Source organism: Maylandia zebra, unplaced genomic scaffold (genome assembly GCF_041146795.1).
Source record: "Maylandia zebra isolate NMK-2024a unplaced genomic scaffold, Mzebra_GT3a scaffold11, whole genome shotgun sequence".
Lineage (NCBI taxonomy): Eukaryota > Metazoa > Chordata > Actinopteri > Cichliformes > Cichlidae > Maylandia > Maylandia zebra.
In genome coordinates, this window is record NW_027490041.1 from 5,567,874 (window position 1) to 5,590,122 (window position 22,249).

General features: G+C 43.2%; 1 protein-coding gene across 1 annotated transcript in view; it reads left to right on the forward strand.

The window, feature by feature from the left end:
* Positions 1 to 22,249, forward strand: part of LOC143415939 (uncharacterized) — a 282,785-nt gene that overhangs the window by 9,648 nt on the left and 250,888 nt on the right. The window lies entirely within an intron of this gene.

A 22,249-nucleotide genomic window follows, 5' to 3' on the forward strand; every position in this document is an offset into this window, starting at 1 on the left:
ATTTCAGACTGAGTGGCTGTAACCTGTCAGACAGAAGCTGTGAAGCTCTGTCCTCAGTCCTGAGCTCCCAGTCCTCCAGTCTGAGAGAGCTGGACCTGGGTAACAACAACCTGCAGGATTCAGGAGTGAAGCTTCTGTCTGCTGGGATGAAGAGTCAATACTGCAAACTGGAAACGCTGAGGTCAGATCAAGCAATATCGATTTTTTTTTCATCAATTAACATCATTTAATCAATTTCATTTGGAAAAAATTAACAGTGTTTATGTTTTGTTTTTTTAATGAATCCATGCAAGTCACAGTAAACTGCCACATTTGTCTTTTGTAACATGAGGCAATAAGGATTCCAGCATGTCCTGAAACAGTGTTGAAATATTGTAAATGTAGTAGCTCCTCATGGCACCATGAATATACTTTAACACAAGTGTTTCATGTCTTCTTGTCATCCTTTCTTCAGACTGAGTGGCTGTAACCTGTCAGACAGAAGCTGTGAAGCTCTGTCCTCAGTCCTGAGCTCCCAGTCCTCCCGTCTGACAGAGCTGGATCTGGGTAACAACAACCTGCAGGATTCAGGACTGAAGCTTCTATTTTCTGCAGTGGAGAGTCCAAAGTGTACACTTGGTATTCTCAGGTCAGGATTCAGTCTTTTCTGATGATGATTTAAAACCTGAGTCAGGTCGATAAATGGCTTACTCATTTACAACAGACATGATTTGTTAAATCACCTTATATATGTGTGCTTAAGTTCTGTCCTGCTCTGATTTATTGCCCGTGCTGTCTTTCAGTTCAGCTTTGTCGAGTCTCTGGTAGGATTTCTTTTACATGACCTGTGTAAAAACAAAACAGGAAACACATTAAGCTGAAGTAAGATGCACAATTTGAAAAATGGGGCACAAAAAATGTTGCTGCTTTCTGGAAAGTGCGTCTAAGAAGACCGAATGGAGAAAGTGAAGAGAAAAATCAAAGATTAAGAAGAAGAAAATGGCAGAGGCAGTTTCTCTTGGACTGCCTGCAGATGGGGCGAGACTCTAGAAACAGGGATGATTGGAGAAAATGTAAAGAGGCCATATGATAAACCAAGAGATGAATACTCTGGTGTTCTGGGGATAGTGGGAGTTAGAGGGAGAGATGCCAGTAAATGATTTCAAGGATAAATTTGAGAGAATCAGAGCTAAGAAACCAAAGCAAGTGGGGAACTAAAAACATGTGGACAGACTCATAATTAGGCCAAAGACACATTAAAGGAATTATTACAGGTTTAGAAACAGGGATGGATATGAAGGAGCTTAGCATGAATTTGCATTGAGGAAAGAATAGCAACGAGCATCAGAGGAAACAGTTAGGAAAACTAAGAGGATGTACTGGCAGGAATACTGCAGTACTTTAGGAAGAACTACACCAGTTCAGAATGTGTGGAGTACAGTTAAGAACATGAATGCAGACAGGAAACAACAGCAGCTGTTGTAAAGTAAATTCAAACTCCTTCATTAAATGCAGCTGGTTGAGTTGAAAACAATGGAGAATGATTGTGTTACGTTGTTTATTCTCTATAGAAATGGAGCAGAAGGAGTGCATGCAGAGCTGGACATGGGCTGTATATACATGCGTGTATCTGTGTTGTCTGTGAGCAGAGAAAACAAAGCGCTGGAAATGTCCAGTGTATCATAAGCCAGCCAATCCTGTTACTGCAATTCACTTCTTCACCAGAAAGTGTCACCATCAGGCTTCAACAGCAGTTTCCAGTATTAATAGTATTAATGAGCTACAGGTCGTATGGATGGGAAAATGTAGAGATGCTGGGCAAACAATATGATCAAATCCACAGTGGGAATAATTGAAGTGATGGCGGCAGATGTGAGAGAACAAAAATGAATCATATTGAAATGTTAAATCAGGAAAATCCTGGAGAAGAGGATAGTTCTAATGTTCAGTTTGTAATGTTGAATTCAACACAGCTCTTAAATGCATAAAAATGACTTCACCTGACGTCAGACTGAACAATCAGATTAGCTACTGATATTGATTTAACCCTTTAAGACCTACCATAGAACCAAGTCCGCCAGAGCTTATATTATATTTTTACATGCTGTAGAGCCATTTTTGGGAGCATTTCAAGTTGCTATACATCAATACAACCATTACAGCCTAAATTTTAATAATATGTATGTATTAAGTGCATAGTAATTACATAAATTGCAAAAAAGTGCAATAAACTACAAAAAAATAGAAAATCGTTTTTGTTTTTTAACATATATTTCTAGTTAGAGAAATTTAAGAGGCTTATCCCTCAAAACTGTAAATACAAAAAAGTTGCACAAAATAGTTTCCCACCACAGGAAATTTATTTTGAGTGCCTTCATAGTTTTATTTTTGAAATACACCAATTTTTATATACTGCAGGAAAAACAAAAATGAATATTATACTGCAAATTTGCAAAATAACAGCATATGCATCAAAATAAACTATTTCCAGCAGTGCAATATGAGTCCTAAGCATATGTGGAAGGAAACTGTAACCTAGGACAAGCTGATGGCATAAGATGTAAGTACAACTCCTCAGGTTTCATATGCAAAAAAAATTATTGCGCTAGCTCACGTGGTTACAGTGCTACCGGGATTTAAAAATAGTTGCGCAAAACGGGGTGTGCCCACTCTGACCAGTTTTAAAGGGTTAAAGCAAGAAAATATGGTATTAGCATTAGCTGCCAATTCCTATTCACCTAAAATTAGCATTACCTGTTAATGGCAGTCTACTTAGCATTAACTCCGCACTAATGTAATGCTAATTCACATCAAATTATCTTTAGCTTTAGCATTAGCTGCTAGCTTCAGCCTACCTAGCACTAGTTGCTCACATTGTTAAAAGGGAAGAGAAAACGATATTAGCATTAGCTTGTAATAATTATTCACCCCTAATTAGAATTAGCCGCTAATGGCAGCATACTTAGCATTAACTCCTCACATCGTTATAATGCAAATGAGGCTAACTTGCATTAAATTAGACTGCTGTTATTAGCTAATGCTATTTAGCAGTAGCTGCTCACATTGCTATAAAGCAAAGGAAAACGATATGAGCATTAGGTTCTAATGCATATTTGCCTTAAATTAGACGTAGGTGCTAATGGCGGACTACTTAGCATTAGCAGCTCAGATGTTGTAATGCTAGGAAAAAGTGTGTTAGCATTAGCCGTTCACATTGTTATAAAGTTAAGGGAAATAGTGTTAGCATTAGCTACTCACATTGTTAAAAAGTGTTCGCATTAGTGCATAATGCTAATTCACATCAAATTAGCATTAGTTAATAACGGCAGCCTATTTAGCATTAGCAGATAATGTTGACCTTGGCCCACTGGAAAAGTTCAGAACTAAAGATTTAGGAGTGTTTCTCGATAGCTCTTTCTCATTTGAGAAACAAATGAATTCTGTTATTAAAACCAGCTGTAAGGTTTATATTGTTGATTGTCATTTATGCTTAGAAATATTTACTCATATATGCTTAGAGTTGTATAATCGATTGCATGATGATAGAGGTTTGATCCTGAGTAGTCTGTAAAGACTCTGTGTGCCTTCCAGAGTGCTCTGGCATGCACACACCACTTGGGGCCATGAGAGAGGTCGTACCCTCTCTTACTGATTTATGGTGTAGGACAGGCGTCTCAAACTCAATTTAGCTGGGGCCGCTGCAGGCAGAGTCTGGGTGAGGCTGGGCCGCATTAGGTTTTCCACAAGAAAGGCAGTGAACTTGTGGTTTTTTCAGTGTTCTATATCTGCTGTATTTAGATTGAAATGTCTGTATTAACAGTTCTATAACCTTCTTCTGAACATGAATGGAACACTGTAGAAAATGAACTGTTCTTCTGAACATGGCTTCTCTTGCCTACTCCTTGCTGCTAGAGACCTGGCAGCGTTTCCTCTCGCATAGCCGAGCCAGATTTGGCCTGAGGGAGGAAGCAGTTGCGACCCTCAGTATGTCTTGAAGATGATCATCCGTAAGTCTGGACCTGTACTTGGACTTATTGAAGTTCAAAGTGGAGAAGAGCTTTTGGCACAAGTATGTGCTACCAAAAAGGCACATGGTCCGCTTGAACATTCGGGAAAGCCGAGGGAAACTAGGGCTCAATTCTCTCAAAAATTGTCCAAGCTTGTCTGCTTTTCCACTCACCTCCCTGAACTTTGCTTTGAGTTCAGAGTTGCACTGCAGCTCAATGAGCTCCATTTGAAGCACAGAAGGGGCATCTTGCACATCAAAGGAGAAGGGGTCCGCAAAAATGTGAAAGGTGGCTCTGTGTGTCTTGAAGTCAGCAAATCTGTGATCAAATTCCTCCTGTAGCCTCAAAATGACATCAACATACTTGTCAGCACTGAATGGTGTGCCTGCATCAACGAGTGCCTTGCATGCTGGGAAATGGCAAAGGTTTGTCTGAGAGAGCTGAGCTTTCCAGAGCGCCAGTTTTGTGGAGAATGCTCTCACGTTGTCATAGGCAGCACTGACAAGTTGCCCCTGGCCTTGTAACGTCTTGTTCAGTACATTAAGCTCATGTGTCATATCAACAAGAAAAGCTGAGTCCATGAGCCATTTGGGATCAGTTAGCACAGGAACACTAACTCCATCCTTCTCCATGAAGGCTTCACTTCTGCTCTCAACTCAAAAAGTCTCTTTAATACATTTCCCCTGCTGAGCCAACGTACCTCAGTGAAGTCGAGCACATCCCCATATTCTGACTCCATTTCCTCTAAAAAAAGCACAGAACCTTCGGTGCTTTAAGCCCCTGGATCTGATTTGGTTGATGCATTTCACAACAATAGACATCACATTGTCAAACTTCAGGCATTTGCTGCAAAGGACCTGCTGATGGATGATGCAGTGCAGAGCAATGGCCTCCTCCACGCCTTCCTCTTCCAGTTTGTTTTGTGCCACCAGTCCATGTTTCCTCCCTGTCATTGATGGCGCTCCAACTGTTGTTATTCCAACAAACCTCTTCCATGGCAAACCAACATTCTCAATGGCATCACACAGCTTGTAAATATCTGCTGAGCGGTGGTCTGGCCATGCATTGGAATTACTGTGAGCAGCTCCTCCATCACTTCAAAACTGTCATCAACACCACGGACATACATTGGGAGCTGGGCAGTGTCGGTGATGTCTGTGGTCTCATCAAGAGCGACTGAGTATACACTGAAACATTTGGCTTTCTCACACAGTTGGTCATAAATGTCACTTGACAGGTCAGAAATGCGATCTGCTGCGGTGTTGGCAGAAAGGCTGATGTTGCTAAACTGACCTTTCTTTCCCGGACAGACTATATTTGCAGCCTGCAATATGCACTTTTAGACAAATGCACCTTCTGTGAATGGCTTCCCTGCTTTAGCAATCATCTCACTAACCACGTGGCTCCGACTGCTGCATTATTCTCTTTGCTTGCTTTCTTGGAGAAATCTTGCTGCCTCAGTAGATCTGTTTTAAGACTGGCAACCCGGTTCGCTCTCTCGTCTCCCTGGTATTTTGCATCCAGCTCAGCATGTCTAGTTGTGTAATGATGTTTCAAATTGTATTCCTTGTGCAGCGCAACTTTCTCTGTGCAAATAAGACAGGTCGGGGTGCCCCTGTGCTCAACAAAGAAATATTGCATTTCCCACTTTTCCTGAAATTGTCGGTGCTCATCACCAACCTTTCTCTTCACCGCAGGCTTTGAAAAAGACATGTTTGGGGCTATGTGACATTTATAATTCTACTTGGTGTCACTGTCGCATTGAAGTTTCAATCAAGCGTTTAGCCGACGGACGGGGAACGTCTCAACGCGTAGAGAACGTCATTTCTGCTTCTTTTTCTTGCAACCGTAGCACGGCGATCGGCAGATAAAAAGCCGGTAGCAGTCTCCTTTGTTTTTACGCTCGATGTTCATGTCTTTCATGACGACACGAACACCGTGGCGTTTGCAGATGGTAGAAAGTGCAGGGATAGCGAGCGCAAAAAAGGCGACTGCTCACGGCGCCGGGCTGTTGTTACAGGAGAAAGAAGCGGAAATGACACCGTGACATATAACAAATAACATCAGCTGTTTCTGATGTTAGTTGTTTTGACTGCTTTTACATTATATTGAAATATATGTAATGTTCATGTTTGCTGCAATGCAAACGCAGTGATGCAAATAAAAACATGGAGCCACAAATTACGGTGCGACCCTATAATTAGTCCGGGTTACCGGGGACTGTTGTTGCCGATGAACAGGTGTCGCTATGTGACTGCAGACTAAATTGGGCTGCATTGAGTTCATGACTTTTCTTTTATCCCGCCGCCTACGCATCACTGTGAGAGTTAATATGAGATCTCTCTCTGTGGAAAAATAACTTTAAATCCCACTGACGTGTGTATAAATCTATATACGTATAATGTCCCGCTGGGCAGCAACTTAAAAAAACAACTTTTTTTGAAGTGTTGTGAACGCAGCGCGCTGGGGCGAATGTCGGCGTTTGCCCAATAGAAAGGAGGAAGCCAGCCAGGCACAGGAAAGAAAGAAACACTCCAGGGCAACGCTGCTGGAACTTTGACTCATTGAGAAATGTTTCCCTGCTTGCATCAAGCCCGGCTGGTGTCCCCTGAGATCCATATCCCACCCTGATTGGTGGGTTAATTCAGCTCCGCCCACAACACTGTAAAGTGTCATACATTATCAAACTAACATTACATTTTCATATTAAGGTGGGGCCAAAAACTATCGTCCTGCGGGCCGCTATTGGCCCGCGGGCCGCGCGTTTGAGACCCCTGGTGTAGGAGGACACCTACTCTGTGTCTGGTTAAGTATAAGAGCCCTTTGTTAGGGGGACCGCTGGACTCTTAGCACCAGCTTTGGGGTCACAGGGTCACATCTGGAACACACACACACACACACACACACACACACACTATGCACAGACTGGTACTCTTTGTTCATACCTGTGTAAGACGTCATAATGAACTTGTGCATATTCATGTAAGCTCAATAAAGAGCAGTGTTACGAGGGAGCAGACGAGAGCGACTGAGGTCAAGTGAAGGAACGGCGCTGTCACAGTTCTCTCCCTCATCAATTGTCTGGTTCCAGCGGTGGGTCTGTGCTAGACGACCCATCACCAGCTTTTTCCACTGGTTACCAGTACGTGGTAGAATCCACTTCCAGATCTGGTTGTCTTTAAATCTGTGAATGGATTGGCTCCATCTTATCTCTCTTTAACAAAAGAATCCAAGTGGAGCCCTCAGGTCTGCAGATAAGCAGCTTCTGACCAGAACTAGACGTAAAAACAGAGGTGAGCTTTATCGATGGCTGCAGCCAAACTCTGGAACAGTCGCCCTTCACATCAGGTCGTCACCAACACTGGACATTTTTAAAAGCCGGTTGGAAACACATTTGTACTCTGTAGCTTTCAATCCTGACCAGTCTTTATAGTCATTACTGTGTATGTTTCCTATTTTCTCTCTACTCTGTGCAGCACTTTGGCTCAAGCTGTTTTTAAATGTGCTGATAAATAAATGTAGATTTCTTTGAATAAAACAGTGGAGCCGAGCTTTGAGCTCAGTGTGTAACAGTGTGTGTGTGAGAGCCATGTAATGTCCATGTGTGCATGCTGACTGTGCTGCTCTGACCCCCCTCCTCCTTTCAGGGTGGAGCCTGCTGGAGTCCGATGGTTGAGACCAGGTCTGAGGAAGTGTAAGTGTGTTTTTAATGGGATTCATGAAAACAAAGCAGCACACATTCAACCATCTTCATCATGTCAGGAGTCATCATCAAAGTGTCAATCAATGAACAGATGATGGATCAATAACTGCAGCTGGATTGTGTTTGTTCTCTCCATCAGATTCCTGTCAACTCACAATCGACACAAACACAGTGAACACAAAGCTCCAACTGTCTGACAACAACAGGAAGGTGACACGTGTGGAGGAGGTTCAGTCATATCCTGATCATCCAGACAGATTTGATGTTCATCCTCAGCTGCTGTGTAGAAATGGTCTGACTGGTCGCTGTTACTGGGAGGTCGAGTGGAGAGGAAGAGTTGATATATCAGTGAGTTACAGAAGCATCAGAAGGAAAGGAGGCAGTGATGACTGTGGGTTTGGACACAATAATCAGTCCTGGAGTCTGTGCTGCTCTGGTGATGGTCCTCAGTCTGTCTGGCACAATAAGATACAAACATCCATCTCCTCCTCCTCCTCCTCCTCCTCTGTCTCTAACAGAGCAGCAGTGTATGTGGACTGTCCTGCTGGCACTCTGTCCTTCTACAGAGTCTCCTCTGACACTCTGATCCACCTCCACACCTTCAACACCACATTCACTCAAACTCTTTATCCTGGTTTTAGTGTATTTTATCATCGTCGTGGTGGCTCAGTGTCCCTGTGCTGAGTGGAGTGTAAAGAGTGTCTCCTGTTACAGAAACACTCTGACTGTTGAACAGATAGTTCAGTCTGTACATGTCTGTCTCTTTCACTCACAAACACGTTTTCAGATTCATGGATTCAATCAGTTGATGTTTGAAACTCTTCTAAATGATTCCTTGTAAACTTCTTCAGTCACAAACAAACAGGAAGTGATGTCACATGTGTTCCTGTCCACACAGCAGAATGAGTCTATTGCTGACAGTGATGTACAAACAGAGTGAGCATTTCTGAGGCCCAAAATAAACTGAGTAGTTCACTGAATGAACAATGGACTGTGAGCTCAGTTCCTTCATCATTAGTATGGATTATATATGTATATGTATTATATTAGTATCATATATATCAGGTGCTGCTGCTTTCAGTCATTGTGCAAATGTGCTGTTTGTAAGCTTGTAAAGCTGCAGTCAGCTGAGACTGAAGAAGTCACCTGATCAGTGAGCAAACGTTTCTGAAAACGTCCAGATGAACAGAATCAACCTTTTGGGATCAGCCAGCAATGCAGCATCATTGTTGTTCAGCTTCAGAGGTTTGCAGGAATGAACTGATGACCAGAAACAGCTGCAAAGTCCAAGAAAATACCAGCTGGAGTTCAGCTGCATTTGAAGAAGTCAAAGAAAAGTAAGGATGGCAAAGGGCGACGTTTTCTTCCAAAGAGCTGCAAACATGGTCGACGCCTCATTAGAAGAATCATCTGGACATTTGTGAGGAACTCTAACCAAGAAAGCAACGTCACACAGATCCAACAGACAGTTTCCATGACTGCAAGTGTTGAGTGGAAAAATGCTACATTGCATTATTGCATCCTCTCACCACAGGAGGCGCTGTTGGCACCACTGATTGCTGATCAGCTGTTCTCTGATGATCTGATTGATACTGTGAATAACGGGACTCACTGAACTCTGTGACACAGTGAAGATTACAGAGTTTAACTTCAACATCTGACTGACGTCACACAGACAGAAGGATGAACCAGTGAGGCACAGAACACAGTTACTGGAGATACTGGATCAGCTCCATGTGAACCTCTGATGGAGAAGCTGCTGAGCCAGAGAAACATCAGGACATGACAGCAGCTGCACTTATCTAACAACATGTAGCAGAGCTGATCTATGTTAGAGGATCTATCACAGCAGCTGAAGCCAAAGTCCAACACTGGATACCAGCTGAGCCTGTGCTGAGTGTAGTGTTACAGGAAAAGGGCAGAAACACTGGTAGCTCCCAGTGATGCTGACTGGGGCACAGAGCTGAATGATGCAGCATCAGGACACTGTTTCAGTCTGACTGACAGAGAAACCTGTAGCTGTATCTACATGTGAGGCAGAGGCCACACAAGCAGCTTTCTATGTTTCACAGTGACTGAGATCTTCAGTGGGGGTGGACATGCTCCTGTACAGACCTCTGAGGAGAACCAAGGTGCAGTCAAAGAGTCCAGTCTGTCCTCACAGATGTGAACATGTGCTTTCATCAGGTCTGCTGTCAGCTAGCAGGCTCACATCAGAATCACTGTTCCTGAAAAACACAGTCTGTGTGACATCATCAGTCAGCTGATGGTCCCAGATCTGAATGGTTTCTGTCTCTACTGAGGAAGTCAGAGAATATCACTGAGGTGTGGATCAGGTCTGAGTGAGCTGTGGAGGGACAGCTTTAAACAGTCCACAGGTCTCACGTCCTGCTCAGTCTGGTAGCAGATACCTCGTATTGTTCCAGATGTGCTGACATCAGCAGCAGCACAGCTGTGTGATACCATGAATCTCAGTTATTGATCCAACACACAGTAAATACAAAGATCAGGATTTCTGAGAGTAATCATTATGAGTCTGAACACATGATCACTGAATGTTAGTCTCCACAATAATAAGCTAACACAAGCAAACACAGCTTTCAGCTCTTATTTTGAAACTGGCTTATTTAGAGAGCTGTGATGTGAGCGTGCCTGGCTCTGAGGCACTTGGGTCAGCCTCTGTTGTTTAGAAGTGTTACAGACTGTGAATGACACAGACCTGTCAGTTTCCATGTTTGTCTGTAACACAGCTCAGGGCTCCATGCTGAACGCATCCATCCAGTGTTATTGATCCAGGACTGATACCAGCATTGGGATCAATACTACAACACACAATCACATGTGTCCACGTGATGTGTTTGACCAGCTTTATTCATTAATGATCAATCAGCTTATTTACTGCATCTGAGTCCAGCTTCATTTAAATGATCCAACCATGAAAATGACATCAGTCCTACAGAAGCACTTCATGCTAACAGGAAGTCATTGATTAAGGTGGAATAACACAGAGACACAACCACTCACAGCTAACCTGACCCCACTAACTGCATGTGTTTGGACTGTGGGAGGAAGCCGGAGTACCGGAGAGGACGCACACAAACACGGGAGAACATGAAGCTCTGAAACAAAGATGGTGGATTTGACCTCAGGACCAGGCGGGGTTACGGGGGCCATGACCCCCCAATAATAGATCCAGCTACACTGAAACTGTCAATTTCATTTACTTTTACTGTTTTAAAGCTATCAGGCTGCTTTGTGGCTCACTCAATACTAAACTAAGATACTTTCAGTGTGAATCATTTGCAGGAACACAGGCAGGATTTAAAGTGCAGAACTTTACAGTCTCTGTCTCAAAGTTGGTCTAAACATGCTAACAGCTCTTTGTTTTTCTCAGTTTTCACTGGTTTGATGTAATGAAAGAAATTTTAAAGAAGCAGACGATTGTTGTTATTTTAGTTCTATAGTTTCATAAATCGTGGTGTGGATCTAAGTCAACATTCAGAATAAATAAGATAATACAGCACTTTGATGGTTGCCTTTGTATTTTCCCAGCAGTGCTCAGGTTGGTTCTCGGCTACATTTACATACAGATGTTAATGTGTTCAGCAGCTGGACTCATCTGAGGAAGGAACATTGGAAAGGTGCTCAGTGCACAACTGCATCACTAATTTTATGTAAGACCCTGTGTTTTATTGTATTTATATATTTGTAACATTTGACTCAAACACTTTTGGGAAGGATGAAAATGTTTTCAGGAGGAAGTTTTTCCTTCTGTCCGACTGCAGTACACACAACACTGCGTCTCCCCCCATTATCACACTTCCTCAGGCTGGTGATGAGCGCCCCCTGGTGTCAGTGTTGATGACGTCATGCACAGTGAAACATAAACAGTGTCTGTTAATAAAAAATCATGTGTCCATTTTCATGTTTGCATCATGTTTCTGTAAAATCATCAGCTGTTTCTGAACCTTCTTCATTGTTTGACTCATTCCAACAGCTGTGAGCTGTGATGGAGTCAGAGCAGCTTCATCACTGATGTTCAGGTGAAGCTGAACTTAATAAACTGTAGAAATGATCAGGATTCAGGCTGGATGTGTAAAACACTTCTGTGTGAGGTCGCAGTGCTTCATATGTGTGTGTGGGCTGAAGCACACACGTGTGAGTCCTCAGAGGTTTCACACACATCACTGCACACACTTATAATCCTAGTTTAAGCTTGTGGATCATATCGGACACATCAGCAGCTCTTTGGAGACAAAGATTTGAGATTTAAGATGAGTCATAGTCTTTCTATCCATGGTAGCTTCCACTGCTGAGGCTCGGGAAACATGAAGAGGATAATTAAGAGCAAGCATCAGCTCTGTCTCATCTAACTACACAGTATTATGATCATGCACTTATGTCTCAAACTAAGACACAATGAGACAAAATGAGTTCTGTGAGTCTTTAGATTATCAGTAAATTCTGGTGACAGTTTGACGCTCAGTGGAGCCATTTTTGGTTTGTGATGAGTGTTTTGTGAGCTTCTGTTTTGTGAGTCGCTCTTTGTAATTTAGAAGATGGTGCAGAAATGTGCGCGCCCTTATCTGAGAGGACACGGAGAGAGTGTCGCAGACTCGAGGTGAGGAGATAAACCTCGGAGCTGGATGGCCTGCACGTTACCCATGTGCATCTTTTCAGTGACATCAAGTGAACCCATAATAAGCATTTCTATGTCTTAGACATCATGTCCATTTCTAATGAGAGATTATTTTTAAATGAGGGAAACCTGGTCTAACAACACGCTTACAACAGAGCTAAAGGTTCACCACAGTGAGACGGTGGGACTCTGATAAGAACTGAAACACTGTGTATGAACAGCTGAGACAAAACTATATATAAACACTCATTTATTCCAGTTTAGTTTACAATGATTTTAAAGTAATGTGGAACGATTCATGTTCATGAGCTGTTACAAACACAACTATTGATTTGTCTATATATGGTCGGACTACAAGGCTCGTGTTGAGGCTCTTGGAATAATGTGTGAATTACAGCAAGAAATGATGGTTTTCCATTTTACCAAAGTGGAATAAAATCACCACAGCAAAGAAATCATGTTATTGTCTGCAGCTAAAATATATGGTGAACATGGTTTTATAATAATGTGCAAACACAACCTCACTCTGCTCTATACGAGGAGCCAACCACAGCTGTCCGGGTCTTCATCCACCACCTCCACCATCTTTGCTCATCATCATTCACTTAATTGCTGATTGGTTTAAATCAAACTCCATTACAGGTTCAACTCCATCATATAACAGCATGTTGACTTTGGATCTGGTGTGCAGTGCCACCTTAAAAGATGAGGAAACTAAGAGATTACAAAAAAAGAAGTGGAGGAGTTAAAGAGCTGCAGCAGATTAACAGTTTCTGACAGTCATGTGTTAGAAATAGGACGATTAGATGAGCTGAGGGATCCATCTACTGCTCAGTGAAGCCTCATCAGAAACAGTCTCAGTGGAAGGATGGCTCTATTGTTAAGGAAGGACACAGGCAGAAAGACTGGCGTCTGTCACACAGGAACTGGACTGAAAATCAGCTGCACATATTCATCAGGATGTGCAAACATATTATAGGTGTGGAATTCAGGACAGTACCATCAGAAGTTGATCCACTGTGCAAATGTCTGATTGGCAGTGGCTTCATTTTTCACTATGAACAAACTGCTAATGCAGCATCACAGGACGTCAGCCATGGATTGGCCTCCCCAGACCTCAACATTACTGAAACATCTTAACAGAGGATGGAAACAAAGGGAACCAACATCCAAGAAAAGAGCTGCTGCTGAAAACTTCCTCACAGAAAACACAAACAAGCTTGACTAAGAGACTCCAGGCTGTGCTGAATTATAAAGGTGGACTGACCTCCAGGGTCCTTAGTATCATATAAGCTCAGTTTGTGTCTTATATACTTTCCATTTATATAACAAAATATATAGAAAGGAGGGTGGTTTAAGATGTCTGTAGAGTTTTATTCATTATCTTTAGACAAACAAAGAAAGCACCATCCATTCGTCTCCAGTCTGTATGAAAAACAGGGGAAAGGTCAAATCAAACCTTTGAAATTCCTTTCACAATAAATCCATAAATAAACAAAATAAATCACAGAAAAGTGTTTAAACCCACTTTTCCATGAAGCTGTCAATAGGAAATGTTCCAGTAAACATGTCTGTGTTTCTGCTGTTTTCCTTTCATGCGTCCACAGCTGACAGGTAACCCTATTGGAGTCGCCATAGTGACGGGTGGCGTCTCAGCTTCAGCGTGTTGATGGGCACAGCCATGGTTACCACAGCTGGAGTTGGTGTACGGCGAGCTGTGAGAGGACAGAGATGGAGAACGCACATTTAACTCTTTAACAGGAGATACGTTACGACTAACAGACGACTGCTGTCTACATGATGTCTTTGCAGCCCTTATGCTACATGTTACACAACTTTTCTTCATGCCAACAAGACTGAGGTGCCACATAGTCGACACATACAGCTGATTATGATGCATGTTTTACTATTGCTATGTTCACATCATCTGCTTGGCTTTATTACTGAAAGCCTGGAGATCCTCTGACGTGTGCATGGCTGATGTGAAGTATGATTAGTCCTACATGACATCAACAGCAGAGGCAATGAAAGCTTTGTTGTTAACAGGTTGTAGGTAAAGTCAAATGTCTACTTCTACACTTGTGTTGGGTAAAGTTCTTCTCACTGCAGCAGATTTATATCTGTGCTTTCACAGGGCGTGATGTGGAGCTCAGCGCTGAGGTGTAGGTCTCCTTGGAGACGCCATCCTGGCTGAAATATTATCATGCTTCCAAAATATTTCAGCTTTTATTTTGAAAGAAACAAGACTTGAAAACGAGTCCCCTTCTTCCTCTTTGTCTTTGTTCTTCAGAGGAGTGTCACCTGGACAAACTCAGGGCTGTTCTAGAGCCTTTGTTATTATTTGACTCCATAGAAATAAAACTGAATGGAATCAAACAAAAACTCCCAAACAGCTAAAACACTTTGCTTTATTCTCTTTTTTAACAAATACGTTGAAGTCCATCCACAACAACACAGCTGAGATCTCCTTTGTAATCAAGTGTTTACATCCTTTGTACAGATCTGCATACAAAACAATCATTTACGTCCCACAGAAGTCTAGTTACACGTAACTATACAAGAACTGGTGAATGACAGAAACATGAGACACATGATCACAGGTGATAACAAAAAGAGAAAGAATTCATGTGTTAGTGATGTTTTTCAGCCCTGATGGCTCATGTTGGAGAAACAAGCTGAGGTACGTGGAAAGTTCACACACACAAGTGGGCGTGAGCGCACACACAGAGAGAAACACAACTGAAGCATCTGTTTGCTGTTTCTGCTTTCATCATCTCTGCTGCTGTGTCAGGCTGGGGTCTCTCAGTGACGTGGTTGAGGTGAAGTATGACGAGTATCCCTGATTCAGTCCATCGAGACAAAGGGCAAAGAAAGCTGTTGTTAACAAACTCTATGGTGATGTGGCATTTAGCTCTGACTCTACGCTCTGCTGAATCCTTTGAACCTGCTGATCAGTAAAGCTCTACGTGCTGCAGCAGATTGACCTCATCTGTGTTCACAGGTGTGGACCTCAGCGCTGAGGTGCAGGAGACTTTCATTCAGTTCTCCCTGCAAACAGCATCCAGCCTGGAAATACTGTCATCTTTCCCACAAATGGTGCTCTTATCTCAGAGAAGAAGTCTGATGTAAATAACTGCAATCAACAGTGATGTTCTGCACAGATCACTTTTCCATTTTGCTCTCTAGATGAGTCCCAGCTGCCTGACCTTGTGTCCAGGTGATCGTCTCACTGAGGAGCTTTTGTTCTGAAAATCTCACGTCCATCACCTGTTTCCTTTTTACTATCTCTGCTCTTTCTTTATTCACAATGCTCATAATATCACACAATTATATTCATCACCTGCATGTTTTTATCCAGCTGCTGTTAGAACCAAACAAATAAAAAGGATGAAAAGCCTGAAATCCTTTGATTTATTACATTTGAAACAAATATGAGAGCATCCCTAACAGCACAGCTGAGACCTTTGTTTTAATCAAGCCTTTGTATCGACACACTTGTAAAGATTCATATACAAAACATAATAGAATAAATCAATATAAAATACACATAATCACAAAAATGCAGCCATGTTGTGAGTTTGCATCTAAAACATGCATGTTTCCCTTTGTACAGGCAGATTTACAGCAGACAAAGCAACACGCTGATCGACTTTGACCGCTGCAAAAACAAAATACCCACCAAGTCTGAAGTCGATCAGAGAAACTGTTGACAGACTGACAGACAAACAGATGCTTGATTCATTAGTGCGATTAAATGTTCTTCTTTAGCAGCATCACTTCATGTGTTTGTGTTCCAGGAATAAAGGTCTGTTTAAACTGGACGTCTCCTCAGCATCACTCGTGCTGTCATGGTTTCAAAGCTGTGCAGAAAGAATCTGAGGGATGATACAGAGGTGACCAAAGTTACAAACATCCAGCTGTGCTGCAAATGTTTGCAGAGCTCCAAACTCTTTGGCTTTCTGCAGAGCAAGTATGGAAGAAGCACCTGAGCTAACTTCAGTTTAGACGATATGAGGAAAAATGCTGCTTCCCAAAGTTTCCTACAAGTATCCAGTTTATATTTAGAGAAGCGAAGGCTCTTTATCCTGACAACTACTCCCTGGTGGATCCCTGTCCTGTGACAGCAGCAAAGACTGTGTATCAGTATCATCAAAGCCACTTCAATAACCAGTGTTTAAAGCTCTCTAGCAGATGGACTTCAGTGGCAGCAGCCTCTGTCTGCTGTGTACAGAAGGTTCTCTGATGAAGCACACAGCAGATGCTGCACTACAACAGCAGCAGCAGCTCAGCTTCAGTTTGCTTCGACGCCCTTTTTGACCTGTGAAACAGCAGAAAATGAAACATTTCAACACCCGTTTGTTAGCGTGAGCTATTCTGCTGTTTTTCATCATTTCACAGGTGAAATAAAATCACATTTACTTCCTGTAGGAGTGATCGTGTCCAGCCTGACTGAGACCATGTGCTCCATCCTGCACAGGTAATAAACCTCTGACATGAAGGGCTGTCAAGTAGTTTTAGACAAATGGGGGTAAAAGAGACGTTAAAAGCTTAAAGAGAAACTACATTTTCTAAGAACTGTCTGACGTTCACCTCTCACACAGTGGATACGATTCTGCCGCTGCAGGAATAATCTTTGTGGTTATGAAACTGTCCATGTGTTTGCAGAAAATGTCACATGTTCAAAGCCATCCCAGCACCTGGGGTTTGTATAAGTGCAGCTGCTGGTGGGGAGATAGTCTCACTCTTCTATATAAAGAGTCAGCAGGCAGCAGATCTTCATCTGTGATCTCCTCCATCATCACGTCTTCACTCTTCAGCAGCTTTGGCTTCACTTCGTGCCCTTCTGGGAGTGGTGCTGTGCTCCTCATGGTTTCTGCTTCTGCCTCAGGCGGACTTTGATTTACAGAGTCATCCATAATATTTTTTATTTTTTTATTTTACTGCCCATCTATTTTCATACAAATGTCTCCATCAAGGCTACCCCCCCCCCCCCCCCCCCCCCCCCCCTCTGTCCCCTTCTGGCTGCCTCTGCCTCAATTTTATCCCACAACTTAGACATTCACATTACTCACACTCTCATTACACATACATATAGGATCTTGGGGGTGGGCACGATACACGGAGTCCAAAGTACCATCAGGGTGTACACCCCACCCCTGGCATCGTTGCCCACCTCTCAATTTTAAATACACGTAGACATTGAGGGCTAGCAGGAGGGACCATGCGCTTACCTGCTGCTCTCTGGCAGGTAGCTCCATGCCCTCCTGGGTTTTAAATGCACCTTAGAACACACATGCATCAACATTACAATGAGCGGGTGGAGGGAGGTTCGGAGTCTTCTCTCACCCCCGTTCTCTGCGACCTGCTGGAGCAGGGGGGCTAGGAGGAGGAGTTGGCCGTCCGACTGCGGTCTGGAGTGTGGAGCCTTCCTGCTGCTGCGGAGTCGGGGCGGTCTGCCTCCCCCCACCGCAGGGAAAAGGGAAACACCACCTGGGTCTGGGTGCAGTTCCCCCCCTCCAGGGGCAAGAGTACCTAGACCCGGTTTGTAGAGTACGCTTGGGGAGTGTGATCGTGTGTACAGCGTCTCTTTATGTCTGTCTCCACGTTGGTTGAGTGTGGAGTAAGTGCATATGAGAGGATGAGGGTGGGAATGGATGTTTGTATCTGTGTGTGCCTGTATGTCTGTGTCTATATGTCAGGTTGGGTGTCAGGCGCCACCTCTCTGGGGACATCTTAGGCCCTCCAAGGTTTGGAGGCCTATCTCCCCCTACCACCACTTCCCCTGCCAGTGGCGGACCCCCTCAGACATCGGTGCGTTGGTGGTTCTTTGTGTCCGGGGATGGGCGTCCAGGTACACACCGGCTCACTCCTTGGCGGCCGCTTATCGGGGCCTGGAGCCTGGGGCTCGCTCGGGCCACTTCGGAGGTGGGGTGCCCCCGGCCTCTCGGCCTGGGGCTCGGTCACTCAGGCGCAGCTGGCTGCCGGCGGAGCTCACGGGCGCGTCACTGCAACCCCCCCTGGCTTCTGCTCCGCGGCTGCTGAGTGAGCCCTCATCTGGGACTCTCCTCAGCTCTTACTGGGACAGTGGCGCGGCTGCCCCTCTGTTGGTCTTCCTTGGTCTCTTGTGTTCTGGGGGCCTCTGGATGTCTGGAGTTTTGATCTCCTCCATACCTGCTTCACGCCCTGGAGGACGGGGCTGTGGCCCCCCCACACCCTCTAGCAGATCATTACATGAAGGAACCTTTTAAAAAAACAAAAAACAAGCGCGTCCATGCTCACAGGTGTACACACGGGTGATCACACCCACAAACTACACCCTTTTTGGCTCCTACCTCAAAGCACACTGTGTTCTGTTGATCTTATGTGCTGCACAATAATGTTTAACATTTAGTATTTACTGTCATATTCCCATATATCATTGTGATGTTGTTTATTCTATTACTCTTGTTCTCTTCTGCTTGCTTTCTTTTTTCTTTCTCAGCAGGTGATCCAGGTGATTGATATATGCATTTTTTTTTCTCTGCCCGTTCTGTTGGTTTTTGTCTTTTGCCCTTCTCCCCCGTCCCTCTTCTCAGCTGTTTCTCTTTCTTTCCCCCAGTCAAGTCTGTCCCGTATTCAGTAAGTGAAAATAAAATAAACAATAAAAGGTGAATCAAATGGACCATTACGGCAAGGCTGGGATGGTCAGTTTGGTAAAGTAAATCCGTTGGGCATCTTTCTTTGCCTTTAGACAACAATTCTGATGCAAAAGAGCCAAACGGGACAGGCAAAAAAAAAAAAAAAAAAAATGTCTCCATCTTATGGAAAAGGGGTGGAGCTTATCCAACGAGGAAAGGCAGGGCCCCCCCAGACAGTTTAGCAGTCTATACAGGAGGCTGACCTTTGCAACATGTACTTCTATAATGACTTCACCATTTAGGTTATTTGGTTATGTTTCACCCTGGATTTTGTGTGATAATATTTATTTTGTCCACTGATTTAAAAACAACAAACTATATGAATATAAAACAGAGTGAACAACAAAACATCAGCTTTGGAAACTTTGATGTAAAATTCTGCAGTTGTTTTCTCAGATATAGCATAAATCAAACTAACATACATCAGTGTGTTATTAATGTGCACACACACACACACACACACACACACACACACACACACACGTGTTACAATAAACAGCTCTTATGCTTCTGTATGATTCTCTGTGCTTTCCATTTGCGTGTCCACAGGTTGCTGTAAGTGGTGCTTGACTGCAGTTTGCTCTCATTTCAAGTGGTTTGCTGTCACAAAGCCAACAGGAAGTCCGGCCATGGTTGAGCCAACTGAAGATGGGTTGAAGGTGGCGTCCTCGTTTCCTCTGTGAGTGCGAGAGGACAGACAAAGCAAACACCGTTTGGACAGCATTAAAATATTTACACTGATGATTAATGTTGTGTCTTTGCACCTGTAGCGATACATGTTGGAAAATGGAGACTTTAGCCACCAAGACTGACGTGCCTGGAAACTTCCCTGTGAGTACGCCCACAAAGACAGGAAACAGTTTAGCCACCGCGGTTAATCCTCCATCATCATCATCCAGTATTTTTCACATCTTTTCTTCTGCTGTTTCCCTTGTTGTCAGTCATGGGTTTGTGACTGAAATGCGTGTGGTCGACGGGAAGCCTGACGAGTACGGCCTGAATCATTCCATCAACACCGGACGGAGTGAAACCTTTGTTGAAAACAGATTATATGGTAACGTTGCATTTAGCTTCAGTAAACTGTGAAGTTACAGCAGCAGATTTACATCACGTGGCTTCACAGGAAGTAGTCTGGACCTCAGCGCTGAGGTTCAAGCAGCTCTGCTTGCAGACGGCATCCTTCCTGAAAATGTTCTTCATCTTCCTAAAACCAGAACTTTTACATTGGTGCTGAAGTTCTATATAAAAACAGCCTGAAATACAAAGTGATGTTGTGCACTGATTACCTCACACTTTCCATGTTTCCTTCTACAGAGGAGTGTCCGCCTGAGTGTTTTGTCTGATCTGTTGTTGATCGTCTCATTGACACTGCATGCAGATCTGACACCAGGGCTGGACTGGGACAAAAAATGGTCCCGGGCATTTTGACTGGAGACCGGCCCCCCAGGTATTAAAGGAAAAACCATGAAGCCTTTGAATGAAAACAAACGCTGTTGTCACAGTGATGGACGCTGTCTTGTTGGTATACATGCATCAGTCTAATAAACTTAAACCTGCACCATCCTCCCTGTCCTGGTATTCTAAACAGGAAGTAGACTGTTGGTCGAGTTAACCTCCTGAACATCTACAACACACGGTGGAAACCTGACATTAAGACAGAGACTAGAGGTGAGACATGATCATTGCTGATTACTGATGACAGATTTAGATATGTTTTCATAAACCTTTCATTTGCCACATCAATAAACAGCACGGCAGGGCAAAATATGTTTTCTAACATGGCAACCTTTAAAAAGTGAAAGGAGACAGAAAGACAGGTGAGAAAGAATCAAACGGACTTTTTGATGCATTTTACACACAGTACTGGTGCAGAATCTAGAAAATGTGGGAAACACTGGCATCATATGCAGTACTTACTTCTGAAGAAATTATGATGGGACCCTAAAAAATGACTATGTACAATAATGGATTTCTATACATTTTACATCAGATGAAAACGTTTGTTGTAAGATTCAGATAATTATTTATTAAAAGTGAGACATTTTAAATGAGAACAAGAAAGAAAAGTATGTCTTTGTGCCCCCCTCTCCCTGTTAATGCCCTACCTGCCCCCCTGGCAACACTTTGCTAGACCCGCCCCTGCACAGTTACCAGCTGTCAGCTACACAAAAAGGATCCTGGTGTTATTTGTCTCTCAGAAACAGTTCATAACTTCAACTCATTTTTGTTTTGTCATGTTTTGTTCTTTACATTGTCTTTCTTCTATATAATTGTTAAACATTTAATAAATATGTCTACAAAAAGATTTTAAAAATCAGACATTTCACACAGACACCCAAATGATTTCTGACTGATGAAGGGGGCTGAAGGTGCCCTGCTCTTGCCCAGCTTCTGCTGCTCTCTCCCTGCTCACTGTCAGCAGCTGGCAGCCTCGGTCCTGCCTGAGACTCTTCATCTATCAGTGCCAAAGAATATGGGAAATAGCAACGCACAACATGCACATTACAAAACAAGCACATGAATCAGCATTACATTCATTAGTGAAGTGCTGACGTTCGTTCCTAAACTTTGGGCCTTAATTAACATCACTGTGAACTAATGTTTGCTTTGCTTCTTAACCAGTGAAGCAGCGAGGGGCTTTCTGAGGTTCCTGCTCGTAAATGCCCAAAATGAGTCGAGTATTTCTCTGCAACTACAAACTCTGCTTTCATCAGAGGTGTAAATATTACAGCACTGTGTCAGAGTCACTGAGGCTGGAACACAGAAAAAGGAAGTAGATGTATTTATTTTTAGGCTTTATTGCCTGGAACCACTTTAAAAATACGCTTTGGGTCACAATTAACTGCAGAAAACCAGGAATCCACATATGAACATTATCTGTGCAGAGATTTATGCTTCTGAAGGTAAACAGTGAAAACTTGCAGCACTAAATGCACAGATAGCCAGGCGTTTCACATTTTGGGACCATCTGCCAGTTTTCATTTCTTAGGTATTGAAGAGCAGAAATGATTGAATTTTATTTACATGCTTCAAAATGTTTGCTTTTGAATATTATTTGAAGAATTACCCACACACTCAGGCACTGTGGGCCTGTTTCCCTTTGCACAACCGAGTGTTGGAAACGGGCCTTTTCTCTTTAAACTCTGAGGGGCTGTAACTTTGGCTTCTATTGGCAGATTTGCATGATTGACCCTCTTTTTAAAATAGTTTTAGCCAAGAGAATCAAGCTAACATCACTGTTTTT